Source organism: Schistocerca americana, chromosome 3, assembly GCF_021461395.2.
Source record: "Schistocerca americana isolate TAMUIC-IGC-003095 chromosome 3, iqSchAmer2.1, whole genome shotgun sequence".
In the NCBI taxonomy this organism is placed as follows: Eukaryota; Metazoa; Arthropoda; class Insecta; order Orthoptera; family Acrididae; genus Schistocerca; species Schistocerca americana.
Window position 1 is genome coordinate 302,567,947 of NC_060121.1, and position 22,952 is coordinate 302,590,898.

Here is a 22,952-nt window from a genome sequence, read left to right on the forward strand (position 1 = left end):
GCACCGCACCGCAGTTGAATCCCGGCCGTTTGCTGGCTGATGTACATTGTTGACGGCGCCTTGCAGCAGACGTCAACCCGCGCCTACAAGTGTGTCGCAAGACAGGAGGGAAGAGGTAGTCCGACAATTAAAGGATATTCTGCACCATCCTGATGTTAATTTATCGAAGGACATAGCAACGACTCAGACAACAAACCCTCGGCCCAGCTTTCGGTCAAGCGAAAAGCCGAAGACACGCCTCAGAGGCGCACGCGTCCCGCTTTGCAGGATTCCGTACCTGCACCTCCTACACAGGAAAGACCTATGTCGGCTGCACCTTCTGCGCAAGGCGACTACGAGGAAGATATGGAGGAGGCAGGTGGGTCTTCTACCCCCGTTTAATTTGCCTCACTTGTTTATCCTATAATGTATGGTAGCACGCCCACTGTCTGTCGTTGCTACTGTCAATCTTAACAAACTAGAGTCAACTGTGAAGTTTTCAAGTTTGGTGGATTTTTTGAATTTCATTGGTTCCGACATTGTGTTTTTACAGGAGTCTGTGACATACTTTATTAACTCAATTCCGCGGTATCAAGTGATCTTGAATTTCGATAGAGAGTAATTGTGGTACTGCTGTTTTAATTCACATTGGACGTGATTACAGTAATGCTGCTACTATTCCTAATGGTCGAGGTGTGGCTTGCACAGCCAACAAAGTTCGCTATATTAACGTCACCGCTCCTTCTGGAATCGATGGGAAGCCGCTTCGCCGTGTTTTTTATAGTAACTACGTTTGTCATCTTTTACGGGGCCCCTATCTGCCTATAGCCCTGGGCGGCGATTTTAACTGTGTTCTGGAAGACAGGGACCAGGATCCACGGCCGTGTAAATGCCTCGAATTGCAGACGCTTGTCTCAGAGATGAAATTAATTGACTCTTCGTGTCCTTTACACCCGCGGGAAATGGGATTTACATTCTTCGACACGACGGGGAGGAGTCGTGTTGACAGAATCTATTTTTCTAGTGATAAAAAGAACTGTCTCGGAGTCATCCGTTCAGCCAGTGATATTTTCTGATTATGCGTACGTCTGCCGCTTACATTTTCTGTTGGAGATCAAATACCGCACCAGTCAATTACGGAAACTCAATGTGCGACGTCTGTCGCACCCTAATTTTGCGCCGGTTTCTCCAATCCATGGTTATCCTTATTATTGTAAAGAGAAATCAGTTGTTTTTATACATGACAAATCTGTCGGCCAGCATTGCACTCGGCTGTGCCAGAAAAGTTTAGTTTCATATAGGAGCAGATATATACGCGTTATCAGGCGACTTTATTGAGGTAGGAATTTTCACTTTATTCAGTATGATCTTTAAGGGCCATGATGCAGCACTGCTGACGTCGTAAATTTACCAGTTTAAATTCACAGTCAATTATTGAAAGGTTATAAGTGAGTCACAACTTTATTAGGAGGTTAGTCACATTGTATTATTTGTAGGTTGTATAATTTATCTGTTGGGAGGTTACGCTAAAATGTGAATGCTATATACATTACATTTTTTTATCCGTGGGGAGGTTACACGTTACAGAGTTGGAATCAGTTGACGGTGCGCGACTTCGCAGCCAGGCGAAAATTCTTGCCGAGGCACACCGTCACTTTGTCGAACTATTCACTGTGAAAAAAAACACGGACGCTGCCACCATTTCCTATTTTCTCAACGTCCTTACATACGTCTTAACCGTAACCCATCGACGTCATCTCACTGCACAATTTCAATTTACCGTGGAGGAAGTGCGTGATGGGTGAAACTGTGTTCCACGAATAAATCGCCAGGTGCTGATTGGCTGCCGCCAGAATTTTATCTGCGTTTTTGACATTTCTTTGGCTCCGTGCTGATAGACGTCTTTAACGAAATTTTAAGTGGAGTGGACGTCCCTGCGTCCTTTCTTGAGGGTGGTGTGATATTGGGTCCAAACGTTAGAGTTCACAGGAAACTGTTCAATCTTTGACTTATCACCCTTCTCAGTGGTGATTATAAGCTCTTTAGTTAATGTCGATCGTCCCGCTTGAAGCTGGTTATGCCAAAACTAACCCTTTTCAATTCTGTGCAGTGCCGGAACGCACTTGCTATGGTGTTGTATCGACGTACTGAGACGCCATTGCATATGCTACAACGAACAGAATTCGTTTTGTTATTTTATCCATCGATTTCGCCATGGCATTTGACGGAGTTAGCCATCAGTATCTTTGGCGAGTGCTTCAGGAATTTGGGTTTGGTGCAATGTTTATTACTACGATTTCTAACCTTTTTGCGGAGTCCACATCGCAGATTAGCATCAACGATTTTTTATCGGAGCCTGTTCCACTCCGCTGTTCTGTGAAACAAGGATGCCCTTTGTCAATGGCACTTTACGGAATTTCATTTGATAGTTTGTTGCGTAATTTGCACAGTTCTTGCAGGGGAGTAAGTATTGGGGATGCAAACCAGGTTTGTCGCGCTTATGCCGATGACCTTGGCCTCTTGGTCTCCTCGGCCACTGATTTCGACAAAATACGCCCTGTCCTCACTGAATATGAATGTGCCTCGGGTGTGAGTATAAATACCCGTAAAACGGTCTGTCTGCCAATTTATGCGGCGACATGGGGCTTCTAACGCCCGTGGTTTACTGTGAAACACCAACACACAAATTTTGTATTTCCGTTTCAAAGCCATCCTCTTGCAGACTGCGTCAATAGAACTGGCGTATTGTGTTACATGGAATACGAGCAATGGTCACCTGTCCGCTACTCGCAGCTTCGCTTTGACGCAGAGGGTGCTTTTAATCAACATTTTATTGTTAAGCGAAGCCTGGTACCTTACCCAGCTATTTGAGGTACCAAAGGATTTGGGCAGAGCAATAACACATGCTATCTATTGGCTTTTGTGGAGGGGAGACATTTTCAAGGTGGCTTACGCCACGCGTACTTTGCCGCGCGAACGGGGACGACTCGGACTTATTGACTGCCACGAAAGCTGCTGCGTTGCTTATCCATCGGACAAGCGTTACCACTGAACAGAATCCGGCGATCTCAAGAGCCATGTTGTTCAATATTCTTCGTCCTTTGTCTGAAACGGTCCCTCTCGTCCAGACTGCAATATCATTTCAGCTGAAGTATGTTCGGGAATACTTCTTCCAGAAAATTTACCTCACCGCTGAAGAGCTCGACCCTAGATCGCGGACTGTGAAGGGTGTCTACCACGGACTACGAGGACGGCCAGGGGGCAACAAACCGGCGGCGCTCTACCCGAGCACGGTGTGGGCTCCCGTTCACGCTCCATTCCCATCAGCAGCCTTTGGTACAAAGCCATTAACAGAGTTCTCCCCACCAATGAAAAGCTGAGCCGCATCCATTTACAACCGTCAAGCTTGTGTGACGACTATCGACAGGATCACACGGTGGAACATCGTTTCGTGCCCCCCGAGGTCACAGTCGATTTGGAAAATTGCAGTCCGGATGCTCGCACTTGTCAACCGCACCAGCGCTGCCAGTTTTTCTGCGGACACGGCTTTGACCCCGGACTTTGAACCATATCCACCTACGAAGCGTGCCGCCACCGCATGGATCGTGGCTCACACTGTTTTCGCAATCCTGCTTTCGGACGACTATACCTATTTGGTCTATTTGTCCACGCAGCATGACAGCACTGAAGCCAGGAAAGATTATCTCAAACTTTTTGCCAATTTTCTGCCAACTGCTCTCGCATTTGCGTATGACACTGTTATAATGTGAATTTAACTGCTCCATTCTTTCTTTACTTCTGTGATATGAATTGTCTCCGAGAACGAAAACATGGTAAATGAAACTTGAATGCTGCAGAATGACTGAACATTGTGCATGTACGACGTTTCCTCTTGTGGAGGACTGCAATGTGTAAACTACGATAAATGCTTCACAATTTTATTCCGCGTTAGTGTGTTTCGATCTTATTCAGTGATTTATTTATTTTTCAACGTCTGGTCCTTACGTCTTAGGCGTCTTATCACGAATGAGTTGCGCAAGGAAAGTGAATTTTGATACATTATTATTAACACGTCGGGAAGATTTGCGTTTTCTCTTTACTTCTAAGAGCGTGTACTGCTTCCTTTGACTTGTGAATGTCAACTTATTTTCGCTTATTGTATCCTCAACAGTTTTATTCGCCACGACGAAGCGTTTTGACAGTACTCTCATGGAACACGCGAAAGGTGTTTCTTTCCACTGCCTGAGAGAGCTTAATCGGGCAGTACCTGTTGAATTTTTTCGTGGACTTCATTTATGGTTTAAAAGCGGAAAGGATCAATCATTATGATTATTGGCATTCAATTTTACTTCAAAAAGGATTTTCGTTTCCTTTCGATGCTTCGCTCGCGACGGACTACCCAATGGATCTTCATTGCACGGATTCAGTATCTTCTTTTCCCCCACTGAACTCAAGCTATGTCGTCCCTTGAAGATTATGAAGATTATCTTCCGAAGGACCCACTCCAGGAACTTGTACGAAGAAATTTCCTCTTTTCAGACTTGCAGCACAGTGCAAAAATGCATCGTTTATGTTTGAAAGAAGCAACGTTTTATTTTAAAGCTAATGAAGCTCGCCGAAGAAGGCACGTTTGCAGACCGCAAGGCCGGGCTGTAAGGGAAGAAAGGACGCGCGCGCAACAAAAAAAAAAAAGTTTTTGCACTTGTCGCCTCTCATTATCCGCTATGGTCTGATGGCCGGGATGCCTGGCTCCCACGCGGGGGGGGGGGGGGGGGTCAGATCCCTTCCTGGTATCGGAGGTACAAGATTCACTTCTACAAGTGACAGCGAGAGAGATGCGACATCTGTCCACTTCCTATCGAGGCACATACCTATAGTCAACAGGCTTGGAGCACAGCTAGACACTGCCTCGGAGGTGATTCAGCTAACGAGTGTGGTTAGTGTCGTAACAGCGCAGGCACGTTCATTTGCCCGTATACGCATGATGGACACCGCGTGCGACACTGCTGTGGCGGGACACAGTGAGGTGAGCGTTGCTGCGTATCGCCACTTGCAATCCCGAGAGCCCCTTTCGTGGGTGCCTCCGTGGCCATGATCGTCTAGTGGTTAGGACATTGCGTTGTAGCCGCAATAGCCCAGGTTCGAATCCTGGTCACGGCAATTTTGAAAGTTTTGCCTTGTTGCCGCTGCAATGACGATAGCGCCCCAGTGTTCGAAATTACAATGTTCTCTTCAGTTTTCACTCATGTCCGGCAGTCCACAGTTTGCACTGCCATTCCATTATTATCGGGTAATGCCGCTGGCCCGGAGAGTGGATATCTGCGTGAAAGGTTTTCTGTAGTCGAAAAGAGCAGTGGTGTAAGATGCGATGGGTGAGCAGCCAGTCGCAGCTGAGGAGGGAGCTGTGGCGTGTTCTGTTTCTACAGAAGGTAAAAACAATGGCGGCTGAAACAGTGCGGGTAGCGTGGCCGAGCGGTCTAGGGCGCTTATCTAAGGCACCACTCTCTTCGGAGGCGTGGGCCCGAACACATGGCGTGCTCGCTGCGGCGTGTCGGCCGGTGTTTACGTGCGGATCGCGGTCGGCGGCGCGTGCTTCGCGGCGCTGTTTCTTCTTTGATTTGTTCATTCAGTGAGTACAATGGATCTCGATAATTCTGATAATCGTGAGAACAATATTCAGTGCGCCTTTGATAGATCCGTGCGTAGGCCGACTGCTTTCGAAATTCACGAATGGGTTAAAAACGACCTTCAATTGCCGAAAAGTGTTGTTCTTGGCGTTCAACTTGACGCGTTCCTGAATTCGTTATTTCTGAAACTGTCTTCTTCCGATATGTATGAAATATTAGTTAACGTGAATGGTGGTGTACGTAAAATTAAGCACCTTGACGGTACTAGACGTGATGTTTGTGTTGTCGAACGCGGGTTATGGTATACGCACTGTTCGCGTATTTAACGTGCCATTTTAAGTGCGAAACGAAACTATTTTTCGTACTTTACTTCCGTACGGGACAGTGCTTTCGGTCGTGAAAGAGTAATGGTCGTCAGCATATTATGATGATGTTGAGAATGGTGTTCGAAGTGTCCGCATGATCGTCCGACAGCATATACCGTCCTTTGTTTTTGTTGCTGGCCATCGGGCCTTTATCACTTGTAGCGGCCAACCGGCGACCTGTTGTTTTTCTAATGGTACTGGACAATATCGACAGGACTGTCCCAAACGTAGTCACTCGGTGCAATTACCACGCACAGACCGTCAGGACGAGGTGACGTCGGCGGCAGTCGCGCTTGGCGCCTCCCCCGCACGTGCGAGTTGTGTGTCTGACCCTGAGATTGCGACCGAAGCTGTTGCCATGGACGTTACACCTTCCGTTCCTCTTGCTGATAGCTCCCCGGCGTTGCCAGTGATTTCTCTGCCTGCGAGTGTAGAGGCCCCGCTGCCTGATCCGCAGGCTGTCGATCGAATTGAGCCACCGATAGTGTCTGAACCCGCACCGGCAGCTGCAACGCTGTCCGTATCTGAACCCGTTCCAGAGGCTGATCCCTCTGTTGTGCCTGGGACTGTGTCTGCTGCTGCTACCGTTGTTTTCGACCGTCAGGAGAGTAATGACGTCCCCGCGGAACCTAAACCGCGTCGGGAAAGGCCAACAAAGGGCTGACAACGCTACCCGCTTTCGAAGCGCTAGTAGTTCGGGTGTTTCTTCTCGTAAAGGGCGAACGCCGTCCCCGGTGGTGACTTGCGTCCCACCCTGCAAGTCCACCTCTTAACAGAAGAAACTGCAGCGGGCCTCGCAGCGCGCGGTTGTTGACTCGCGACAGGCATCGGCTTCCGATCGCCGTCGGCAGAGGACTGCCACTTACAGTCAACCTGAGGCATCGTTGAGTTCCGTGGGGTCTAAGCGGGAGGAGAAAGTTTGTCAGCTCAAGGTTTTACTCACTCAAACGGACCCTGTCCTGGCAAGCGGTACGGCAATGGGCGTTACTTCGAGCGTGTCACCTGCACAATTGGCGGGTAAACGTAAATCTGACGACTCACATTGCCGTCGCATCCGGCCGCACTCGCAGGATTCTGGATCTGATTCTCTCGCCGGCGCTGGACCTGCCACGGCCGCTCCTTCGGGTGCCGCTCTTCGTATGGACACGGAGGTGATTCATCCCTCCTCCCCCCCCCCCCCCCCCGTTTTCTAATGCAAAATGTGACTGGGCGGCGGACGTGGAGGTGGATGATCGAACTGGCACCGGTACGTAAAGTGAATTTGCTCATTGCTTGGAGTGAATGCATCCATCGTTGTCTAAGTCTAAAATTGTGTTTTGTGACGTTTCCTTGTCTGTGGTGTGTGTAACCGGTCTGTTGCACGTTTTAATCGTTATTGTCACACGCAAGTGTAGTTGTAGCAGCGCCTCTGTACCCGTCGTCGTGTACATCTATTTGTTGTGTATTTTAAACGAGCCTGGCACTTTAAACGTGTCTGGTACTTTAAACGTGTCTGGTGTCAGCCACTCGTCGGAGGCACATTTTAGTCGTTCTTGCCGCTAACTTGGATCGTTACGAAAGCACAAGTGCTTTCCCAGTTGTGCTCATTTCTTTAATGTTGTTGTGTAATTCACCTGTGTAGGGGGGTCTGACATGCGTTGGTTGTGTGTTTTCTCCGTTGCTCTCAACACCATGCGCTGTCTTAACGGCGCATGTGCCGCTCTTGTGGACAATTTTGTTTTCCTGCGTATGATGTGTGCCATCCGTTGCAGACACATTTTCACTGTGACTGCCAACAACCTGAATAGTCTTGGCGGCGCATGTGCATGCAGTTTTGTGCGAATATATTTATTGGCCTTTGAATATGTCTGGTGTATGTTGTCCGTCGGCGCAACATTTCGCCGTTTGTGTTGACACCATGTATGCTGTTTGTGGCGCTGATGCCTCCACCGTTGTGCAGGCTTATTTAGTTCTTATTTATTTTTATTATTATTTATTGTAGTTGACTGTGTATGGTGTGTGCCACCCGTCGGAGGCGAAGTCTCACCGTTCATACCGACGAACTGCGTGGAATAGTGTTGGAGGCGCACATGCAATTTTTTTCTGTACATTTCTTTTACTATTTTACCTACGTATCCTGTCTATACGTGTTGGGGGATTACTTTTACCGTTGCTGTCGACTGCATGCGTCGTTTGGCGGCGCACATGACCTTTCGTTGTGCCGCTTTGTGACCTGTGACATTTATGTACGGCGTCGGCGGTTTGTTTTTTACCGCTCCTGTCTATCGACTGCGTCGTCCTCGCTGTGCCGGGGCACCTCTTCTTGTATGTGCTTACTGTATGTGCTTAATTGCTAGTTTTTTAACTGTGTCTGGTACCCTGCGGTGGATCATTTTCGCCGTTCATGTTAACATGTTTGCGTTGTTTCGGCGGCGCCGTTGTGACCGTTATTGTGGAAATTTATTTTGTGTGTACTCTGTGTATGGTATCTGCCACCCGTTGGTATGCCATTTTCGCAGATCTTGTCCACAACACGCGCCATCTTAGCAGCACTACTGCCTCGCTTCTTGTGTACAAAGCATTTGTTGTTCTTTGCCTTGTGTATGGTTCCTGACACTCGTCGGTGGCACATTCTTACCGTTAATGTCAACAAAACGCGTAGTCCGCGTAAGGTCTTTGACTTAAAAACTCTTATATGAAACCCGTTGCCATGTCGCCTGTTTGCAAGAAGTGACACGTGAGGCTCTGATGTTTCTAAACGACTTGAGTGCCTACGTTGTTGTGGATAATGTGGTGTCCGACGATCTCACCGGCACTGCTATTTTAGTATGCCCCGGGCTCACTGTCACGAATATTGAGTGTTTGCCTAATGGCCGCGCTATTGCATGCACTATTGAAGGCATTGTGTTTGTTAATGTTTATGCTCCTTCCGGCGGCGGCGACAATGCGGCGCGGCGGCTCTTTTATGGTCAGGAGCTGTGTGAAATTTTGCACCAGAACTCCGCTCATTTAATTATAGGCGGTGATTTTAATGCGGTCACTGATGATCGTGACCAGGAGCCGCGCCCCCCAATAAGTGCCAGGAACTCCTAACGCTCCTCACTAGCTTTCAACTCAAGGACACGTGGCGAATGCTCCACCCAGTTTAAACTCAATATGCCTATTTTTAGGCAACGGGACACAGCCGGCTCGATCGGCTTTGTGTGTCATCGTCACTAGCAGCTCCAGTGACTAGATCTGAGATCAGGCCAGTTATTTTTTCAGATCACTGCAGTTATTTTTGTGAACTTTTTCTTCCACTTTCTAGGCCTTACTATCGTAAAAATCTATGGAAGTTTAACTGCAGCTTGCTCGCCGACTCCAATTTTAAGCAGTCCTTTACTGATATGTGGCACAAACATTTGCAGACTAAAAACGGTGCCAGTAGTGTCGTCGAGTGGTGGGCGAGCGCTGCCAAACCAGCAGTCCGGACCTTTTCAATTAATTTTAGCCGCGAAGCAGCGCATTGGCGTCGCTCGGCGTCACAATTTTATCAAAGCTGTTTGAAGGAATTCGCCAGACAGGTCACGGCCCAGCCGCATCTTCTTCCCATTTTCGAACAATTTAAGGCCGAACTTTTGAACGATCAGCGGCGGAAAAGTAGAGGGCCGGTTACACAGAGCCGTGGACGGGGAGCCGCTCTCTGTCTATCATCTCAACAGAGAGCGGAAGATGCGCGAAAGATTGGCCTTCGATGCGTGGATCACTCGGGATGGTACGAAGACTTCCGACGGGGTGACTATGGAAATTCACGCACATTTTGAGTCTCTCTTTCAAGATGTTGCTGTCGATCCCACTGCGCTGCATCGTCTTTTACAAGGGATTCCTCATGTTTTAAGTCGCACAGACCTTGTTAATATCAATGATGCTTTTACGTCCGACGACTTTGATACAGCTGTCAAGCCAAGTCGTAGGGGGAAATATCTCGGAATGGACGGCATCTCCGCTATTTTTTTTGCAGTTTTTTAACCTTTTAAGCGGTACTTTAACTGCTAGCGCCAATGAAATTCTTAATGGCAACCGGAATTTGCAGTGGGATGCATAACGCTCATTTCGAAATCAAATGCGATGCCGAATATACATACTGTTCGACCGATCACTTTGTTGAACGCAGATTATAAGATCATGGAGAGGTGCGTCGCGCACATACTGCGGCAAGTCATGCCGCACGTTATCAGTGAACTTCAGACGTTGTGCTGTGCGTGAAAGGAATATTTTAAATGCCGTTCTGGCGTATAGGGACTGTATCAGTTTTGTACAAAGCAACAGGATTCGGTCGCAGCGATTATGATTGTCGATTTCCAGAACGTGTTTGACAGGGTTGGTCATGCCTATTCACGGCGTGTGATTGTTGCAGTGGGATTTGGCCATAAGTTTACACACATGGTTCAGAGTTTTTTGCGACATGCCACGTCATCAACGGCTCCCTCAGTCCACCTATACGTCTTACTCGCTCGGTCAGACAAGGTTGCCCGTTATCTACGACACTTTCCGCTTTCGCGCTCGACCCGCCGCTGCGGTATATCCGCCAGGAGTGTCCGGGGATCCGGCTCGGGGAAGATCGTCTTACTTGCCGGGCTTATGCTGACGATCTTTGAGTGTTCTTGGGTCGGCCGGTAGATATCGATAACCTGTGCTCTGTTCTACAGCAATTTGAGAAGGCGACTGGGGCCATTGTGAATGTTCACAAGACCGTTTTGCTTCCCCTTACTCCTCGGATGAGCCATATGCGTCGCAATTGGTTCAATGTCGTGCAGCAGCACAAAGTCCTGGTTGTCATTTTATCTGATAATCCTCAGCGCATGGAGGCTCTCAATTGGCGTCCTACCTTACACAAAATTAGGACGGTTGTAAAAATTCATGCGGCCCGGCATTTTGCGCTTTACGATAAGGTGAAACTTATAAATACTACTATTTTAGCTGAAGCGTGGTATTTAGCTCTAGTTCTCCAGGTATGTAAGCTACTTGACCGCGCTAATAAACAGGCCGTCTACTGGCTCCTTTGGAAAGGTGACATTTTTGAAGTTTCCTTGGCCACCTGCACCTTAAATCCAGCCGATGGGGGACTCGGTCTGGTGGATTTCTCCACCAAATGCGTAGCGCTCCTCCACAAACGGACTACGGCCTTGTTAGAGAAGGGAACCAGCAGTGCCACGGTTATGTTGTTCAATCAATATCGCCCACATTCCGTGGTTGGCCCGGTCTCTGTCAGTCACATACCCTTTTCGCTGAATTACGTGCGGCGTTTATAGTGGCTCCAGAGGAGGCAATGTCGGCGACATTATTCGTGCTCTGCGGGGATCACCGGCCAGGAACAAGTGGGAGTACCGCATGCCACACAATGACTTTCGAACAGTTTGGAGAAACATCGCCACACCCGTCCTTCCTTCCTGCAAATGTTAGAGCGACGTGGTATAAAGTCGCGAAAGTTGATAACTTTCACCTTAGGAGAAAGAGTGCCGCTGGGCCATGGGGTGGGAAGTACAACTAAATTATAAAAGAACTGACTGGGAACGCCTAGCAAGGGAGTGCGACATTCCTCCATTACCGGAAGGTGACATGCATCGGGACACGGACGTAGAACAGAGAGCGGAGGAACTGGTGAGTGCAGTGACTAGAGCGGTGAGGGCAGCTGTACCGACTAGGAGGAGGGCCATGGCGGCCTCTCCGTCATCATGGTCTGCTGAACTAGGAGAACTGCGTCAATCTGTCAGAAGGCTGAGGAGGCACTACCAGCGCAGTGTCGTCTGGTAGGAACGACAAAGGTGGCAGTTGCTATAAATGGAGGAAAAGCAGAGGTTCCAAAAGGAACTGCGCGAAATAAGGACGGGAAGCTGGGAAATCTTCGTGCTAAACCAGCTAGTCATGGATCCATGGGGGATTCCCTATAAGCTGGTAAGAGAAAAAATCCGCTCTCCTCTGGAGCTGTCAACAGTCAGGCACGGTGACAGGATGACAGTCTTGGCAGGAGACTGCGGAGGTCCTCCTCCGGTCCCTGCTGCCTGACGACAATGCGTATGGGGAGACTGAAGGACAGAAGCAACTGAGACACGAAGATCAAGAAGCATACAATAATGAGACGGCTGTCTACCCCTTCTCTGAGGAGGAAGTAGCAGCCCATATAAGTTCGTTGCAAAGAGGAAAAGCACCTGGGCCAGACGGCATTGTGGCGGAGCTGGTACAGTTCCCGGCGCCCCAGCTGATTGCACCACTTACTCATCTTTACAATGGATGCCTTAGGCAAAGAAAGTTTCCGAAGAAATGGAAAAACGCAAACGTAGTTATAATAAAGAAAGGGCCAGACAAGGACCCCGCGAAAGTGAAGTCATACAGGCCGATTTGCCTGCAGGATCTATTCGGAAAGATACGGGAGGAACTGCTAGCTGACAGATTGGCGGCACACCGAGTGTTGTGCGGGATGAGCAGCCGTCAGTTCGGCTTCAGGCCGGGGCGGTCGGCATCTGATGTTATCGCTCTGGCGGCTGAGGTCTGTGGCTCGACCCCACACAAATACGTAGTTGGTATCATGGTGGATATCAGCGGCGCCTTCGACAACCTGTGGTGGCCTTCGCTCGTCTCCTGCTTGCGGGAGAAAGAGTGTCCAGGGCCGCTATACGGTTGCCTGAGGAACTATTGTAAGGATCGGGAGGTCTGGCTATCATCCCCTAGCGTAAGAGTTGGAAAAATAATCACCAAAGGATGTCCCCAAGGATCCGTTTTAGGGCCCCTCTTCTGGAACATCCACATAGAGCCACTATTAGACAGGTTACAACAAAGTGATGAGGTGCTATAAGTGATAACCTACGCGGATGACCACCTCCTGTTGGTCGGCGGCCGTAGCCGAGAAGACATTGAACCAAAGATAGAGACAGCCATAGACAAACTCCAACAGTGGTGCCATACGACTAAAATGACGATATCGCCCAGCAAATCCACATACCTGTTGCTAAAATGACATCTCATCAGAAATCCGACTGTCAGAATTGACGGCTCACCAGTTCTCCGGCGACGTGAGACACGCTATCTAGGGGTTATCGTTGATGAGTGGTGGAACTTCGGGAAACACATTGATACCGTAACCCAGAGAGCTCTCCAGATATTAAACAACCTCATCTCAATAGGTCATAAAAGATTCCATCTCCCGCCACACCTCATTAAACTTTACCATAATAGCATCCTAACTTCAGTAGTAGGTTATGGCTCGGGAGTCTGGGCGCACAGGCTCACGAGGGTTGTGCCCGCCATGGCAGTGAGAAGGGTCCACAGAAGCATGATAAGATCTGTGGGGGCCTACAGAACATCTCCAGGGGGGCGCCCTATTAGTCATAATGGGGCTCTGCCCTCTGGACATAGAAGTAACAAGCGGCTTGGTACTGGGCCAAAAAGGGAAATTATGGGAAGATTGCAGATATCATGGGTATTAGGGTGGGGGATAAAAGGGAAATAAGGAAAATAAGGAAAAGAGGGGAGGAACTCTGGCAGGAGTCTTGGGAGGTAGAAGAGGCTGGACGCAGAACTTTCCAGTTCATACCTGATGTAAGGGAACGCTTGGAATTGAAATACTTTGAGCCCACACGAGGACTGATCCATTTTATCACTGGCCATGGACCCTACCCGACATACATATGTCTATTTGGGAATAGGGCTAAACCAGCGTGTGACTGTGGCGATCCGGAGGGTACACCTGAACATGTAGTTTACGAATGCCCCCTCTTCAATGACGTTGCGAACACACTACGAGACAGACTACCAAACTATGACACACAACTACTTAGACGAGGGGAAACTTTTCAGACCTTCAACACTGGCTAACGAGGTGTCACGAAGAGTTTTAACTGAATGCTTAAGAGAGATAAACTAAATAACCAAGACAACAACCACAGATTGCTCCACAGCCCTATTCCCATGCCGCCTGTGCGTGGACTGGCCGACTTTTCATCTTAGTTGGAATCCGCCACGCGCAGGATTAGGAGGAGTAGGGATCAACACCACCAATAATGACACGCACCTGAAATGACGTAGGCTAAGTTAGTTTGTAGGACTTAGCTTTAGGAAACTACGTTAGGAACTGCAGCGAATTAACATCGAGGCCTGCCCAGTGCCAGGGGCACGCTCTTCGGGATTAGCTCGAAGAGCAAGGCAATTTAAAAGTAGGTTTAAATCTTTCACTGGCACACGTGTGACGCTGCAGAATATAGGAATTAGATATAAACTGTAGATATTAGAAATTAGATGCCCATTGTATGTTAAAATCAACTGTAGCTCACTCAAAAACTGAAACTAGCTGAGAACTAAGTATAAATGTGTAAGTATTATGACCCACTAATGAAATAAGGGAGTGGTTTAACTTTGTATAATTATAATGGTTTGTTAATAAAGAAATTGTTTTTTAAAAAAAAGTCGTGAAACGTACGGTTCCTGCAAATGCTGAACTCCACTCTATTCATCTGAGCCCGTCCGCCACCTGCGGAGAGTGCCATGACGAGGATACCATCGAACATCGCTTCGTGTGCCGTCGGTTCCGTGCTGTGTGGGACACTGCTAGGGATATGGTGCGTCTCGTCAACAGGGTGTCTACAGCGCAGGTGACAGTGGCAGATGCGATCGTACCCCAGTGTAAGGCGTTTCCGAACACCAAACGCAATGCCACCATCTGGTTACTCGGTCACACAATACATTCTCTATTTTGTCTCAAACTGACGGATCGTCTGGATTTTCTCACATACTTATGGGCTGAACATGGCAAGTACCGTATTCGAAGAGACTATGCAATGACTTTCGCAAATTTTTTGCATGTCGCCTTGGCGCATGCTTTTGCTCATTTACCGATGTAGACTTAATTTATTTTACACAATCCTGCTTAATACTATGACGTGATACTGGAAGAATTCGTCTTGCAATGAATGTATTATCAGTACAAGACACGAAAGGGACAACGTAAACGTAAACGGGAGACATTTCTCCCTTTGGAATTGCCTACGTACATGGAATTATATGAGGATTTTTTGGTTTACCTATTTGTTTCCAATCTGCCATGTACTGGATTGGGATCGTGATGCCGAGGAGAGGCGTTGCATGAAAGTGATCCTTTTCTTTGCGGACATTCAGTTGTATGTATTGATCTCACTTTTATCAGGATTCCTGCTGTGTTATTTCTTATTGAATTGCATTACTTTTCTTTTTTTCTCGTTTATTCGGATTGATCACCGCTACACTTTTCTAAACGGTGTGCGTCAGTTCTCCATACCTGAATGGCATTTTTATTTGTGTGCTGACTGGACTTTTTTTTATAGTAGTCCATCAAAAGCAGTGTGCAGTTTTGCTACAACCACGTTTACCTGCCGCTTTTTCTTTAAGTGTAAGCTCTTTGGACTCGTGTATGTATGTTACGCGGCGCTCCGACTGCCAGGTACCGCTATGAAACTTTTGTGGTTACGACATAGCCCAGGTTAGAATCCTGGCCACGGCGCGAAAACGTGTCTTGACGCTATCTCTCTCACTACCACAGCTGGAGCCACTAAAGCGACGCTTCCTTTGAGAGCATGAGAAATGCATGCCACGGCGATTGACGAGATACTTCCTTTTTAAAGTGCTCGTTGTGGTAGAAAAGAAACGGCTTTGCCGTCGTCGTTCCACGGGTAACGTGGCTAAGGGGTCTAAGGCGATGATTGTAGGCACCAGTCTCTTCGGAGGCGTGGGTTCGAATTCCACCGTACCAGTTTTGACGTATCGTTTTTGCGCCACTGCAGTGTGTTCCCGTGGGGTAGGACGAAGCTCATATGACAACCGTGTTGTGTAGGTAGCGTGGCCGAGCGGCCTAAGGCCGCCGTGGCGTTCACACGTGTGCAGCACGCGCTCTTCGCTGCAGTTTATTTACATGTGTGTTTGTGTTCTCTGACTGAGGATATGGGTCCTGAAGTTCGTGTAAGTAATCTGAGATATAATTTCGTTTACGACAAGCCAAGACCGAGAATTAATGACTGACTATTGGTTACATGAGGATCTTTGACTTCATGATGAGGAGGTGATTTGTATTCAGTACGACTTTCTAGTTAAAGAGTTACGTCAAACTTCGTGCCGAAGAAGTGTGTCTCCGAATCATGGGTAATACTGATGGCTCTGCCAAGTTCAAGCACAGTAAGGGAGAGGTTAGTAAAGTCTCGATCATATTTGCGGGGTTGGGTTTGCGTAATTTAAACGTCTATAACCTGCCCTACAAACTTAGTGATCAGCGCCTCCGGGACTCTGTCAGTGTACGGCACTGTTTTCACTATTTCCCAGGACCCCTGGGTCAACAACTGATTCTTCAACGTTGACAGTGGCGTTCGGACTGTTCGGATGGAGCTCGCGCAGCATATTCCATCCTGTATTATGGTTGGTGGCTATAGGGGATTAGTAGTGCACGAAGGACAAGCTCGTACGTGTGCAATCTGCAACTCTGCCGGCCATATGCGCTCAGAGTGTCCACGGAGGCGCCCAGTACAAATTACGTCTTTTGTCGGTGAAGGCAGCGGCGTGGCACCTGCGGGGCAGCCATCCGATGCGGCCGTGTTGAATCAAGCGCTCACGCGGCACGCGGCCCATGCGCCGATGACCGTCGCGGAACACGCCATATTTACGCTTGACGCCGCCGGCCCCAGTGCGGCCGTGCCTGTGCAGGATCCCGCTCCACCCGAACGTTCAGGCCCCTCCGATGCTGTCAGTGGCGTTGCAGCTCCGCAGATTGTGGCACCAGAGGAATCGTCTCCTTGTGAGACTGCGACAGCCCCTATCTCCGAAGTGAGGGCCCTAGAAATGACACGCTCCGTGAGCGTGATGACAGCTCCTCTGTCGCCAACCTCACACCCATGGATACCACCTCTTCTCCCAAAAAATCCGAAAAGGCCAAGACAGAAAAGCCTGACAATCATGGCGCACAATCGTCGCCAAGGACCAGAAAGATCCGCTTGTCACAGAAGCAGGACACTGAATTACGGGACCAGCTGATACACAAAGTAATGAGAGTCACTGAGAAACTGCGGGAAGAGGAAACGACCATACGTCCGGAAAATGTAACTACTACTGATTTCGTCCGTAACTAGCAAGAGGCCATGGACACCGAAATTCCGCCCCCACTCCCGTCACCAGGCGCGGGGGTTGCTGACTGGGCGGATGATGTTGAACCAGGAGGTCACTGATACCTGCTTGTCTGGCTGCTTAAATGAATAGACCCCAGACCTACAACATTACAACCGTCAAATTCCAGCGCATTCAAAGTGCCTTAAAGCTACGTGCGCAGCAGGACTTTTTGCATAGATCTCAGGTTGATGTCGCACTCCTCCAGGAGGTTTTAATGAATACATCCACCCCCGGTAATACCACAATTACAAAGATCAGTAAAGACGACTTAACTGGAACGGGAATTTTGTACCGAGAAGGGATTCCAGTAACGGAAAAAGTTACTAACTAACGGAAGGGGAATATCAAGCCGAACCAACGGACTTAATTGTCATTGTGTATGCGCCCTCTGGTAGCGGCCACCGCCAGCAACGTGGCAATTTTTTTCCGGACGGATGTACCTGAATCAATCGGCCTCCATATTGAGAACGTTCTCCTCGCAGGGGATTTCAATTGTACAGTTCAGATTCCTAATACCAACATTTGCGAGGAACTTAGACGTCTCGTTGATGGTCTTCAGCTCCGTGATGCGTGGGAGAAACTCCACGGCGAACAGGTGGCCTTCACTCATGTAACCCACTGCTCGGCGAGCAGCATTGATTGAATTTACGTTTCGCGCAACTTCCAGGAGGCAGTCGTAAATGACGATATAGCCCCAATCAACATCTCCAACCATTGTGCCTACCAGATCTATGTGCAATACCTACGATCTACTTTCTTCCGGGGGAAAGGCTACTGGAAACTCAATGTCAGTCTATTGCGAGATGAGGAGCTTGACGTGGAGGTAGCGCGAGCCTGGCAGCAGGCTCTCCGGACTCGAACCCGATACCGCACAACGCTGGACTTGTGGCTCCAGGTTACTAAGCCGAGACTAAGATCCACGATTATCTCCTATGCCCGGCAAAAAGAGTTTTGGCGCAAGCAAGCAATTTAAACCTATTTTCAAGGCTTACGGTAACTGTATAATGACGCTAGTCTCCTCAACCATGAAACTGCACGCAATATCATAAGGTGTAAGGCGCGAATAACGGCCCTTCAGAGGAGGAAAATGGACGGCTACTTAGTCCACACACGGCGTCAGAACGTTGCGCCTGGAGAAACTACATCCTTCTATCACCTCCTTCGGACATTCGAGCAACGGGAGGGCACAAACTCACCAGCACCCGCGACGTACTCAAACATGCCCATGAGCATTTTAGTGACCGTTACCGGAAGCAGCCTATAAATGTACAAGCTTGTGCTGCGCTTGTTCGTCATCTACGCAACTATCTTACGCAGGAGGATGTAGAACACCTGGACAATCCCTTTGATAAGGAGGACATCCACGATGCCGTTCTTGCAGCAGCGGCAAAGAAGACACCAGGTCCAGACAGAGTTCTAAATACATTATTGGGAACTTCTCGGTGACACATTACTCGCCACTGCCAACGAACTTCCCCTGGCAGGCGATATACCCAGAGATTTTGAAGAAGGCATCATTGTCCTTATACCGAAAATGGGTCATAGCCGGCGTTTGGCCAAAATGCGCCCCATCACGTTACTCAACGCCGATTTCAAGGTCATGACACGAGCTGTCAAAACGCGCATGCAGAATGTCTTAGGCACGATTCTAGGGAACCATCTGCATAGTGCTATTCCAGGGAGGAGCATCATCAACGCCGCCTGTACCCTGCGAGACGCTATTACCACCTTTGCAGAGTCCAACAGATCCGCTGCTCTTCTATTTTTGGACTTTTATCAAGTCATGACTACTTACACATGGTACTGCAGGAGATGGGGTTTGGCTTTCGGTTTCTGAATACCATCCGACAGGTCACAACAAATGCAATGTCGCGCGTTCAGATCAATGGTCACTTAAGCCAGCCAGTATTAATTGAGCGATCCATCAGGCAGGGGTGCCCCCTGCGCCTTCGCTGTAGGAACCCTTTTGGCCAGTATCACTGAGATAACGTCAGGGCTGGTGATCGGTAGTATTAGGCACCGATGTATTGCTTTGCAGACGATCTCTGCATTGAGGTCTCTTCACCCGCCGATATAATGGTAATTTCCCAGGCCATGCAGGAATTCGCTATGTCCACAGGAGCCAAACTGAATGAGAGGAAAGCAGTCCTTTTGCAAATCGGCAGAGGTATCCGCAATGTAGACAACCTGGATTGGTGCAGCGCCAGCAGCAGTCTTAAGTCACTGGGTATTCACCTGGACACAAATCCTGCTAGAATGTTCACCAGGAACTGGAAAGACATGCTGCAGCAGATCCGTGCACCTATTAAATTGTACACGGACAGAGAACTAAATCTACTACAGAAAGTCCAAATCATCAGTCTAACAATTGCCAGTAAATTTAGCTACCTGGCGCCGATTCTTCCGGCGCCACCCCGAACAGCTTTCAGAGGGCGCTTTGCTGGTTTGTGATGCGGAACAACATTTTTAAGGTCACCTTTGAGACTTTGGTCTTACCACTTACAAGGGGAGGCCTCAACTTGATTGATGCAAGAGTCCAAAGTAGGGCTCTGCTGATCGATCTATGTAGGAAGACAGCGAGGCTTCTCCGGACAACACTGCCAGGAGCCTCCTGGACAGATGGGGGCCATGTCATCTCGAACCCCCCCCCCCCCCCCTTGGATGTATCGACCATTCCGCCGTCATTTAACTACGTGCGACAGTAATTCCTGGACTTCAGCTACTTTTGTAAGGATCGTCCATCGCACTGCAGATCTTCGAGCATAACGAACAAGGTAGTTTATATTTTCCTAATGAATTCGACCGAACGAAACTCAGTGGAACAGAAATGGCCAAATTACAGCTGGAACATTATTCGGCGAAATATATTCAGTGACGTCCTCCCTAGTGCTGTCAAATCCACCTGGTACATGGTGGTCAACGATAAGATTCCCACCAACGACAAGCTGCACAGAATCCATCATGCCGATTACCCAGCCTGTACTGTTTGTGCACTAGTGGATACACTGATTCATCGACTGAATTGTGGAACGGCTAAAGAGATTACCGACCTCCTATGTAAGAGGTTGGCTATTATTGACCGAACACCTGCAAGACATATCGACAAGACTGAACGTTTGTGGCCACAGGAGCTAAGCTACCCTCGATCGAAGAATAACGCAGCTCTCGGGATGATAAGACATACACTCGGCTACGTCACCCAACATCGTACGGCCCCTTATGAGGACTACTGTTCTTACATAGGAAATGAAAATTATACCATCAAACCCAACAAGACCTACACCCCTTCATTTGGAAATATGTTGGACATTATGATTGCAACGGACACGCGAAGAGTCTTTCTTTTTGGCAGTGGCACGAACATTCCTCTACTTCAACTTGTTTTAGCGGCAGAGTTATTTACTTTCGGTTTAATTTTCATTTTATTCAATTATTTTCCTTTTTCAATTCCACTGCTTCATGAACGTTCTTTTTACTTCTAAAAGAGTTACTCAGATGTCTTTCCTCAAGATGATACTGCTGTAAATAGTAGCTACCGGCTTGCTTATGATAAAATACAGATTCCTCTGTGTGCGGAAGAGCACTTTTCTTTGATACATTTGATATAGCATTGAAGCTTGCCGACGAAGGCACGTTATGATGAGTGCAAGGAATGGGCTGTAAGAGGAGATGGGAGGCCCACAAAAAATGAAAAAAATAAAAAATAGGAAGTGGCTTTGAAACCTGGTTGTCACCCAGGAGGCCCGGGTTCGATTCCCGGAACCGGAAGTTCATTTTGTTGCTCCTCTTAGGAGACAAAAAAAAAAAAAAAGGAAAGGAAAAAGGTCTAACGCGCTGGTTGTAGGCACCAGTCTCTTCGGAGGCGTGGGCTCGTGCACATCGCGCGCTCGGTGCGGCGTGTCGGGTGGCGGTTGCTTCGCGGCGCGGTTTTCATCTGTGGTGTATTCTTTAACGGAGTGAGAACTATGGATCACGCTGATTCAGAGATCGTCAAAATAACATTCAGTGCGCCTTTGATCGATCAGTAAATCGGCCGTCCGCCTTCGAAATTCATAATGGCTTCGCGAGGATTTGAAATTAACGGACAGTGACGTTCTTGGTTTACAATTGGATTCCTTTTTGAACTCTTTTGTTTTGAAGTTGCCAACTCCCTATATGTGTGACTCTTGTAACGGCCAATGACTGTGTGCAACAATTTAAGCACTTTGATGGCAGGATTAGTGATGTAGTGTTGTCTAATGCCGGTTTTGGTATACGAACTGTGCGTGTTTTCAATTTACGTTTTGAAATGAGGACCGGAACGATTTCCAGTTCTTTGACGCCTTATGGTACTGTGTTGTCGGTACCAAAGGAAAAATGGTCAGCTGCTTATCTTTTTCAAGTGGATAACGGTATCCGAAGTGTGAAAATGATACTGAAGAAACATATTCCTTCTTTTGTTTCTATTAAAGGACAACGCGCTTTCATAATGTACAGCGGTAAGCCGCAGATGTGTTCTTTTTGTAATAGTACTGGTCATTTCCGACAGGATTGTCCCGCGCGTAGGCGGCCAGTACAGCTGCCACAGGGCAGAAGTCAAGACGAGATGACGTGGGCCGCAGTCGCCATTGGGTCCACCCCCCGCGATGCGCGACGCGCTGAGGACACGGCCGTAACGGCGGACGCTTCTGAAATGGACACCTCACCCTCTTTGCCAATAAATAGCGTTGTATGGGAAGTGACCGTCAGTTCTCCTTCGGAAAATGTGACTGCGTCGCAGGACGTTTCCGTGAGTGCGCAAAAGACAGTTTCAGAACTCGTTCCGGAACGCGTGCCATGAACAGAATCCAGCCTACTCCAGGAAGCTGCGATACATACGGCTTCATTGTCTGTTCTGGACGTTGTGACGCCAAAAGTATTAGAATCCGCTACAGTAGCAGGGTCTGTGCAAGTATCGGACTCGGTCGTGGAAGGGTTGACGCTGGCACGATCAGAACCCGCCCCCGTGTTCGCCCCACGTGCTGCGTCCGCGAGTGTGGCTATTTCCGACCATGTTGCTGGCCACAGACAACGAGAATTTTTCGTTTCAAGAGGACCCCAAACCGTGACGCGAGAGGAATCCTGACGGAAATAGCAACCCTCAGTGTTTGTGCTGTGCCATTATTTCTGGTCGGTTGTAATCTCGTTCCTTTCCCGGACGGGTTCGCAGCCCGTTTCCGGTCCGTCGGGCCATCGTGCCTTCCAAGTCCCAACCGACACAGCAAGGTTAGCAGCAGACCACGAACGTGTTGACGTTGCTTCCCAGCCGGCGTCGACGTCGGGCCGCGCCCAGCAACGACACGTTTCTCACAGTCGGCCAGCGAAGAAAGCCACTCCCGCCGACAGTAAGCGTGACGTGGCTGTTCGCCGGCTTAAAGACATTTTGAGCACGTAGTGTCCGGAAACGGACGTTGATTTGGCCATGGACACGACCTGTAATGTGCCAGCTGCTCAAATGCCTGTCAAACGGGAATCTGACGACCCACACCCACGGCGCACTCTTGCGTCGGTGCGTGACCCTGGGTTGACCCCTTCCTCAGCTTCCTCCGCCACGGCGGCGTCCAGATCTCCAAAAGGCGCGCCTATGGAGTTTGAGGGCGTGCCCAGGCACCCTCCTCCCCGTGACCGGCTGCATTGGTCGGAAGATTTGGAGGACGAGGTTGACGGGACTCAGCCCCGTGCATATACTGTCCACTCTGTTTCTGCGTGGTGCGGCACACAAGCTAACTGGTGCTGGGTTCCATTCCTGGTGCCGGAAGTGCGCAGTTCTGTTGTGCGTCTAACGCGTCTTGCAGAAATATGCGTGAAGTATGACTCACGGCTACAA

The 22,952-nt window shown here is 48.8% G+C and overlaps 1 non-coding gene and 1 pseudogene across 1 annotated transcript; both read left to right on the plus strand.

Moving 5' to 3' along the window:
* The first annotated feature begins 303 nt into the window (after positions 1–303).
* LOC124606043 overlaps positions 304–22,952 on the plus strand; it is a 54,867-nt pseudogene continuing 32,218 nt past the window's right edge.
* On the plus strand, positions 5,068–5,139 carry Trnay-gua. Its single transcript has one exon. It is a non-coding gene; the product is annotated as a tRNA-Tyr (tRNA).